General features: G+C 37.5%; 2 non-coding genes and 27 pseudogenes across 2 annotated transcripts; all 29 read right to left on the bottom strand.

The window, feature by feature from the left end:
• The window catches only part of LOC148456462 (5S ribosomal RNA), a 119-nt pseudogene extending 111 nt beyond the window's left edge, over nucleotides 1-8 (bottom strand).
• Nucleotides 9-124: 116 nt separating this feature from the next.
• LOC148456461 (5S ribosomal RNA) lies at nucleotides 125-243 on the bottom strand (annotated as a pseudogene).
• A 116-nt stretch (nucleotides 244-359) lies between these two features.
• Nucleotides 360-478, bottom strand: LOC148456460 (5S ribosomal RNA; annotated as a pseudogene).
• Nucleotides 479-594: 116 nt separating this feature from the next.
• LOC148456459 (5S ribosomal RNA) lies at nucleotides 595-713 on the bottom strand (annotated as a pseudogene).
• A 350-nt stretch (nucleotides 714-1,063) lies between these two features.
• LOC148456458 (5S ribosomal RNA) lies at nucleotides 1,064-1,182 on the bottom strand (annotated as a pseudogene).
• A 116-nt stretch (nucleotides 1,183-1,298) lies between these two features.
• Nucleotides 1,299-1,417, bottom strand: LOC148456457 (5S ribosomal RNA). Its single transcript, XR_015873420.1, has one exon. It is a non-coding gene; the product is annotated as a 5S ribosomal RNA (ribosomal RNA).
• Nucleotides 1,418-1,532: 115 nt separating this feature from the next.
• On the bottom strand, nucleotides 1,533-1,651 carry LOC148456456 (5S ribosomal RNA; annotated as a pseudogene).
• A 116-nt stretch (nucleotides 1,652-1,767) lies between these two features.
• On the bottom strand, nucleotides 1,768-1,886 carry LOC148456455 (5S ribosomal RNA; annotated as a pseudogene).
• A 116-nt stretch (nucleotides 1,887-2,002) lies between these two features.
• On the bottom strand, nucleotides 2,003-2,121 carry LOC148456454 (5S ribosomal RNA; annotated as a pseudogene).
• Nucleotides 2,122-2,237: 116 nt separating this feature from the next.
• Nucleotides 2,238-2,356, bottom strand: LOC148456453 (5S ribosomal RNA; annotated as a pseudogene).
• Nucleotides 2,357-2,472: 116 nt separating this feature from the next.
• LOC148456452 (5S ribosomal RNA) lies at nucleotides 2,473-2,591 on the bottom strand (annotated as a pseudogene).
• A 350-nt stretch (nucleotides 2,592-2,941) lies between these two features.
• LOC148456451 (5S ribosomal RNA) lies at nucleotides 2,942-3,060 on the bottom strand (annotated as a pseudogene).
• A 116-nt stretch (nucleotides 3,061-3,176) lies between these two features.
• LOC148456450 (5S ribosomal RNA) lies at nucleotides 3,177-3,295 on the bottom strand (annotated as a pseudogene).
• Nucleotides 3,296-3,411: 116 nt separating this feature from the next.
• Nucleotides 3,412-3,530, bottom strand: LOC148456449 (5S ribosomal RNA; annotated as a pseudogene).
• A 116-nt stretch (nucleotides 3,531-3,646) lies between these two features.
• On the bottom strand, nucleotides 3,647-3,765 carry LOC148456448 (5S ribosomal RNA; annotated as a pseudogene).
• Nucleotides 3,766-3,881: 116 nt separating this feature from the next.
• Nucleotides 3,882-4,000, bottom strand: LOC148456447 (5S ribosomal RNA; annotated as a pseudogene).
• A 116-nt stretch (nucleotides 4,001-4,116) lies between these two features.
• LOC148456446 (5S ribosomal RNA) lies at nucleotides 4,117-4,235 on the bottom strand (annotated as a pseudogene).
• Nucleotides 4,236-4,351: 116 nt separating this feature from the next.
• LOC148456445 (5S ribosomal RNA) lies at nucleotides 4,352-4,470 on the bottom strand (annotated as a pseudogene).
• A 351-nt stretch (nucleotides 4,471-4,821) lies between these two features.
• LOC148456444 (5S ribosomal RNA) lies at nucleotides 4,822-4,940 on the bottom strand. The gene has a single exon (XR_015874026.1). It is a non-coding gene; the product is annotated as a 5S ribosomal RNA (ribosomal RNA).
• Nucleotides 4,941-5,055: 115 nt separating this feature from the next.
• Nucleotides 5,056-5,174, bottom strand: LOC148456443 (5S ribosomal RNA; annotated as a pseudogene).
• Nucleotides 5,175-5,289: 115 nt separating this feature from the next.
• LOC148456442 (5S ribosomal RNA) lies at nucleotides 5,290-5,408 on the bottom strand (annotated as a pseudogene).
• Nucleotides 5,409-5,524: 116 nt separating this feature from the next.
• LOC148456441 (5S ribosomal RNA) lies at nucleotides 5,525-5,643 on the bottom strand (annotated as a pseudogene).
• A 351-nt stretch (nucleotides 5,644-5,994) lies between these two features.
• On the bottom strand, nucleotides 5,995-6,113 carry LOC148456440 (5S ribosomal RNA; annotated as a pseudogene).
• Nucleotides 6,114-6,229: 116 nt separating this feature from the next.
• On the bottom strand, nucleotides 6,230-6,348 carry LOC148456439 (5S ribosomal RNA; annotated as a pseudogene).
• A 116-nt stretch (nucleotides 6,349-6,464) lies between these two features.
• Nucleotides 6,465-6,583, bottom strand: LOC148456438 (5S ribosomal RNA; annotated as a pseudogene).
• Nucleotides 6,584-6,699: 116 nt separating this feature from the next.
• On the bottom strand, nucleotides 6,700-6,818 carry LOC148456437 (5S ribosomal RNA; annotated as a pseudogene).
• Nucleotides 6,819-6,934: 116 nt separating this feature from the next.
• LOC148456436 (5S ribosomal RNA) lies at nucleotides 6,935-7,053 on the bottom strand (annotated as a pseudogene).
• Nucleotides 7,054-7,169: 116 nt separating this feature from the next.
• On the bottom strand, nucleotides 7,170-7,288 carry LOC148456435 (5S ribosomal RNA; annotated as a pseudogene).
• Nucleotides 7,289-7,404: 116 nt separating this feature from the next.
• Nucleotides 7,405-7,500, bottom strand: part of LOC148456434 (5S ribosomal RNA) — a 119-nt pseudogene continuing 23 nt past the window's right edge.

The raw sequence follows: 7,500 nt of genomic DNA, 5'->3' as shown, positions 1-7,500 counted from the left end.
CTGTAGGAGCTCAAAAACATTAACTTTAGACCTGTATTACTTATTAACTCAAGTAAATTCATTGATAAGTTGAAAAAATTAAATGTAAAATGTAACAGAAAAGAATGTTATGGCAGTATAAAATTACCTACAGCACCTGGTATTCCCAGGTGCTTTCCCATCCAAGTACTAACCAGGCCCAACACTGCATAGCTTCCAAGATCAGACGAGATTGGGCATGTCCAGTGTGGTTTTGCTGTAGGTGCCCAAAAACATTAACTTTAGACCTCTTTTACTTCTTAACTCAAGTAAATTCATTGATAAGTTGAAAAAATTAAATGTAAAATGTAATAGAAAAGAATGTTTTGGCTGTATAAAATTACCTACAGCACCTGGTATTCCCAGGTGGTCTCCCATCCAAGTATTAACCAGGCCCAACACTGCATAGTTTCCAAGATCAGACGAGATTGGGCATGTCCAGTGTGGATTGGCTGTAGGTACTCAAATACATTAACTTTAGACCTCTTTTCCTTCTTTACTCAAGAAAATTCATTGATAAGTTGAAAAAATTAAATGTAAAATGTAATAGAAAAGAATGTTATGGCGGCATAAAAATACCTACAGCACCTGGTATTCCCAGGTGGTCTCCCAACCAAGTACTAACCAGGCCCAACACTGCATAGCTTCCAAGATCAGACGAGATTGGGCATGTCCAGTGTGGTTTCACTGTAGGTGCTCAAAGCATTAAATTTAGACGTCTATTACTTCTTAACTCATGTAAATTCATTGATAAGTTGAAAAAATGAAATGTAAAATGTAATAGAAAAGAATGTTATGGCAGTATAAAATTACCTACAGCACCTGGTATTCCCAGGTGGACTCCCATCCACATAATAACCATGCCCAACACTGCACAGCTTCCAAGATCAGATGACATTGGCAATGTCCTGTATGGTTTGGCTGTAGGTGCTCAAAAATCTTAACTTTAGACCTCTTTTACTTATTAACTCAAGTAAATTCATTGACAAGTTGAAAAAATTAAATGTAAAATGTAATAGAAAAGAATGTTATGGCAGTATAAAATTACCTACTGCACCTGGTTTTCCCAGGTTGTCTCCCATCCAAGTACTGACAAGGCCCAACACTGCATAGCTACCAAGATCAGACGAGATTGGGCATGTCCTGTGTGGTTTGGCTGTAGGTGCTCAAAAACTTTAACTTAAGACCTCTATTACTTCTTAACTCAAGTAAATTCATTGATAAGTTGAAAAAATTAAATGTAAAATGTAATAGAAAAGAATGTTATGGCAGTATAAAATTACCTACAACACCTGGTATTCCCAGGTGGTCTCCCATCCAAGTACTAACCAGGCCCAACACTGCATAACTTCCAAGATCAGACGAGATTGGGCATGTCCAGTGTGGTTTGGCTGTAGGTGCGCAAAAATATTAACTTTAGACCTCTTTTACTTCTTAACTCATGTAAATTCAATGATAAGTTGAAAAATGAAATGTTAAATGTAATAGAAAAGAATGTTATGGCAGTATAAAATTACCTACAGCTCCTGGTATTCCCAGGTTGTCTCCCATCCAAGTACTAACCAGGCCCAACACTGCATAGCTTCCAAGATCAGACGACATTGGCCATGTCCAGTGTGGTTTGGCTGTAGCTTCTCAAAAATCTTAACTTTAGACCTCTTTTACTTCTTAACTCAAGTAAATTCATTGATAAGTTGAAAAAATGTAATGTAAAATGTAATAGAAAAGAATGTTATTGCTATATAAAATTACCTACAGCACCTGGTATTCCCAGGTGGTCTCCCGTCCCAGTACTAACCAGGCCCAACACTGCATAGCTTCCAAGATCAGGCGAGATTGGGCATGTCCAGTGTGGTTTGGCTGTAGGAGCTCAAAAACATTAACTTTAGACCTCTATTACTTATTAACTCAAGTAAATTCATTGATAAGTTGAAAAAATTAAATGTAAAATGTAACAGAAAAGAATGTTATGGCAGTATAAAATTACCTACAGCACCTGGTATTCCCAGGTGGTTTCCCATCCAAGTACTAACCAGGCCAAACACTGCATAGCTTCCAAGATCAGACGAGATTGGGCATGTCCAGTGTGGTTTTGCTGTAGGTGCCCAAAAACATTAACTTTAGACCTCTTTTACTTCTTAACTCAAGTAAATTCATTGATAAGTTGAAAAAATTAAATGTAAAATGTAATAGAAAAGAATGTTTTGGCTGTATAAAATTACCTACAGCACCTGGTATTCCCAGGTGGTCTCCCATCCAAGTACTAACCAGGCCAAACACTGCATAGTTTCCAAGATCATACGAGATTGGGCATGTCCAGTGTGGATTGGCTGTAGGTGCTCAAATACATTAACTTTAGACCTCTTTTCCTTCTTTACTCAAGAAAATTCATTGATAAGTTGAAAAAATTAAATGTAAAATGTAATAGAAAAGATTGTTATGGCGGCATAAAAATACCTACAGCATCTGGTATTCCCAGGTGGTCTCCCAACCAAGTACTAACCAGGCCCAACACTGCATAGCTTCCAAGATCAGATGAGATTGGGCATGTCCAGTGTGGTTTGGCTGTAGGTGCTCAAAGCATTAAATTTAGACGTCTATTACTTCTTAACTCATGTAAATTCATTGATAAGTTGAAAAAATGAAATGTAAAATGTAACAGAAAAGAATGTTATGGCAGTATAAAATTACCTACAGCACCTGGTATTCCCAGGTGGACTCCCATCCACATAATAACCATGCCCAACACTGCACAGCTTCCAAGATCAGATGACATTGGCCATGTCCAGTGTGGTTTGGCTGTAGGAGCTCAAAAACATTAACTTTAGACCTCTATTACTTCTTAACTCAAGTAAATTCATTGATAAGTTGAAAAAATTAAATGTAAAATGTAATAGAAAAGAATGTTATGGCAGTATAAAATTACCTACAGCACCTGGTATTCACAGGTGGTTTCCCATCCAAGTACTAACCATGCCCAACACTGCATAGCTTCCAAGATCAGACGAGATTGGGCATGTCCAGTGTGGTTTGGCTGTAGGTGCCCAAAAACATTAACTTTAGACCTCTTTTACTTCTTAACTCAAGTAAATTCATTGATAAGTTGAAAAAATTAAATGTAAAATGTAATAGAAAAGAATGTTTTGGCTGTATAAATTTACCTACAGCCCCTGGTATTTCCAGGTGGTCTCCCATCCAAGTACAAACCAGGCCCGACACTGCATAGCTTCCAAGACCTGACGAGATTGGGCATGTCCAGTGTGGTTTGGCTGTAGGTGCTCAAAAACATTAACTTTAGACCTCTATTACTTCTTAACCCAAGTAAATTCATTGATAAGTTGAAAAAATTAAATGTAAAATGTAATAGAAAAGAATGTTATGGCAGTATAAAATTACCTACAGCACCTGGTATTTCCAGGTGGTCTCCCATCCAAGTACTAACTTTGTCCAACACTGCATAGCTTCCAAGATCAGACGAGATTGGGCATGTCCAGTGTGGTTTGGCTGTAGGTGCTCAAAAACATTAACTTTAGAACTCTTTTACTTCTTAACTCAAGTAAATTAATTGATAAGTTGAAAAAATTTAATGTAAAATGTAATAGAAAAGAAGGTTATGGCTGTATAAAATTACCTACAGCACCTGGTATTCCCAGGTGGTCTCCCATCCAAGTACTAACCAGGCCCAACACTGCATAGTTTCCAAGATCAGACGAGATTGGGCATGTCCAGTGTGGATTGGCTGTAGGTGCTCAAATACATTAACTTTAGACCTCTTTTACTTCTTTACTCAAGAAAATTCATTGATAAGTTGAAAAAATTAAATGTAAAATGTAATAGAAAAGAATATTATGGCTGCATAAAAATACCTACAGCACCTGGTATTCCCAGGTGGTCTCCCAACCAAGTACTAACCAGGCCCAACACTGCATAGCTTCCAAAATCAGACGAGATTGGGCATGTCCAGTGTGGTTTGGCTGTAGGTGCTCAAAAGCATTAAATTTAGACGCCTATTACTTCTTAACTCATGTAAATTCATTGATAAGTTGAAAAAATGAAATGTAAAATGTAATTGAAAAGAATGTTGTGGCAGTATAAAATTACCTACAGCACCTGGTATTCCCAGGTGGTCTCCCATCCAAGTACTAACCAGGCCCAACGCTGCATAGCTTCCAAGATCAGACGAGATTGGGCATGTCCAGTGTGGTTTGACTGTAGGTGCTCAAATACATTAACTTTAGACCTCTTTTACTTCATTACTCAAGTAAATTCATTGATAAGTTGAAAAAATTAAATGTAAAATGTAATAGAAAAGAATGTTATGGCTGCATAAAAATACCTACAGCACCTGGTATTCCCAGGCGGTCTCCCAACCAAGTACTACCCAAGCCCAACACTGCATAGCTTCCAAGATCAGACGAGATTGGGCATGTCCAGTGTGGTTTGGCTGTAGGTGCTCAAAAGAATTAAATTTAGACGTCTATTACTTCTTAACTCATGTAAATTCATTGATAAGTTGAAAAAATGAAATGTAAAATGTAATTGAAAAGAATGTTATGGCAGTATAAAATTACCTACAGCACCTGGTATTCCCAGGTGGACTCCCATCCACATAATAACCATGCCCAACACTGCACAGCTTCCAAGATCAGACGACATTGGCCATGTCCAGTGTGGTTTGGCTGTAGGTGCTCAAAAACTGTAACTTTAGACCTCTTTTACTTCATAACTCAAGTAAATTCATTGATAAGTTGAAAAAATTAAATGTAAAATGTAATAGAAAAGAATGTTATCGCAGTATAAAATTACCTTCAGCACCTGGTATTCCCAGGTGGTCTCCCATCCAAGTACTAACCAGGCCCAACACTGCATAACTTCCAAGATCAGATGAGATTGGGCATGTCCAGTGTGGTTTGGCTGTAGGTGCGCAAAAACATTAACTTTAGACCTCTTTTACTTCTTAACTCATGTAAATTCAATGATAAGTTGAAAAATGAAATGTAAAATGTAATAGAAAAGAATGTTATGGCAGTATAAAATTACCTACAGCTCCTGGTATTCCCAGGTGGTCTCCCATCCAAGTACTAACCAGGCCCAACACTGCATAGCTTCCAAGATCAGACGAGATTGGGCATGTCCAGTGTGGTTTGGCTGTAGCTGCTCAAAAAAATTAACTTTAGACCTCTTTTACTTCTTAACTCATGTAAATTCAATCATAAGTTGAAAAATGAAATGTAAAATGTAATAGAAAAGAATGTTATGGCAGTATAAAATTACCTACAGGTCCTGGTATTCCCAGGTGGTCTCCCATCCAAGTACTAACCAGGCCCAACACTGCATAGCTTCCAAGGTCAGATGAGATTGGGCATGTCCAGTGTGGTTTGGCTGTAGGTGCTCAAAAACCTTAACTTTAGACCTCTATTACTTCTGAACTCAAGTAAATTCATTGATAAGTTGAAAAAATTAAATGTAAAATTTAATAGAAAAGAATGTTATGGCAGTATAAAATTACCTACAGCACCTGGTATTTCCAGGTGGTCTCCCATCCAAGTACTAAGCAGGCCCAACACTGCATAGCTTCCAAGATCAGACTAGATTGGGCATGTCCAGTGTGGTTTGGCTGTAGGTGCTCAAAAACATTAACTTTAGACATCTTTTACTTCTTAACTCAAGTAAATTCATTGATAAATTGAAAAAATTAAATGTAAAATGTAATAGAAAAGAATGTTATGGCAGTATAAAAGTACCTACAGCACCTGGTATTCCCAGGATGTCTCCCATCCACATACTAACTATGCCCAACACTGCATAGCTTCCAAGATAAGATGACATTGGCCATGTCCTGTATGGTTTGGCTGTAGGTGCTCAAAAATCTTAACTTTAGACCTCTTTTACTTATTAACTCAAGTAAATTCATTGACAAGTTGAAAAAATTAAATGTAAAATGTAATAGAAAAGAATGTTATGGCAGTATAAAATTACCTACTGCACCTGGTTTTCCCAGGTGGTCTCCCATCCAAGTACTAACCAGGCCAAACACTGCATAGCTTCCAAGATCAGACGAGATTGGGCATGTCCAGTGTGGTTTTGCTGTAGGTGCCCAAAAACATTAACTTTAGACCTCTTTTACTTCTTAACTCAAGTAAATTCATTGATAAGTTGAAAAAATTAAATGTAAAATGTAATAGAAAAGAATGTTTTGGCTGTATAAAATTACCTACAGCACCTGGTATTCCCAGGTGGTCTCCCATCCAAGTACTAACCAGGCCCAACACTGCATAGTTTCCAAGATCATACGAGATTGGGCATGTCCAGTGTGGATTGGCTGTAGGTGCTCAAATACATTAACTTTAGACCTCTTTTCCTTCTTTACTCAAGAAAATTCATTGATAAGTTGAAAAAATTAAATGTAAAATGTAATAGAAAAGATTGTTATGGCGGCATAAAAATACCTACAGCATCTGGTATTCCCAGGTGGTCTCCCAACCAAGTACTAACCAGGCCCAACACTGCATAGCTTCCAAGATCAGATGAGATTGGGCATGTCCAGTGTGGTTTGGCTGTAGGTGCCCAAAAACATTAACTTTAGACCTCTTTTACTTCTTAACTCAAGTAAATTCATTGATAAGTTGAAAAAATTAAATGTAAAATGTAATAGAAAAGAATTTTTTGGCTGTATAAATTTACCTACAGCACCTGGTATTTCCAGGTGGTCTCCCATCCAAGTAAAAACCAGGCCCGACACTGCATAGCTTCCAAGACCTGACGAGATTGGGCATGTCCAGTGTGGTTTGGCTGTAGGTGCTCAAAAACATTAACTTTAGACCTCTATTACTTCTTAACCCAAGTAAATTCATTGATAAGTTGAAAAAATTAAATGTAAAATGTAATAGAAAAGAATGTTATGGCAGTATAAAATTACCTACAGCACCTGGTATTTCCAGGTGGTCTCCCATCCAAGTACTAACTTTGCCCAACACTGCATAGCTTCCAAGATCAGACGAGATTGGGCATGTCCAGTGTGGTTTGGCTGTAGGTGCTCAAAAACATTAACTTTAGAACTCTTTTACTTCTTAACTCAAGTAAATTAATTGATAAGTTGAAAAAATTTAATGTAAAATGTAATAGAAAAGAAGGTTATGGCTGTATAAAATTACCTACAGCACCTGGTATTCCCAGGTGGTCTCCCATCCAAGTACTAACCAGGCCCAACACTGCATAGTTTCCAAGATCAGACGAGATTGGGCATGTCCAGTGTGGATTGGCTGTAGGTGCTCAAATACATTAACTTTAGACCTCTTTTACTTCTTTACTCAAGAAAATTCATTGATAAGTTGAAAAAATTAAATGTAAAATGTAATAGAAAAGAATATTATGGCTGCATAAAAATACCTACAGCACCTGGTATTCCCAGGTGGTCTCCCAACCAAGTACTAACCAGGCCCAACACTGCATAGCTTCCAAGATCAGAAGAGATTGGGCATG

This window comes from Taudactylus pleione, unplaced genomic scaffold, assembly GCF_031769625.1.
Source record: "Taudactylus pleione unplaced genomic scaffold, aTauple2 ptg000967l, whole genome shotgun sequence".
In the NCBI taxonomy this organism is placed as follows: domain Eukaryota; kingdom Metazoa; phylum Chordata; class Amphibia; order Anura; family Myobatrachidae; genus Taudactylus; species Taudactylus pleione.
Note: the sequence above shows the minus strand (reverse complement) of the source record. Positions and strands in the feature narration are given on the sequence as shown.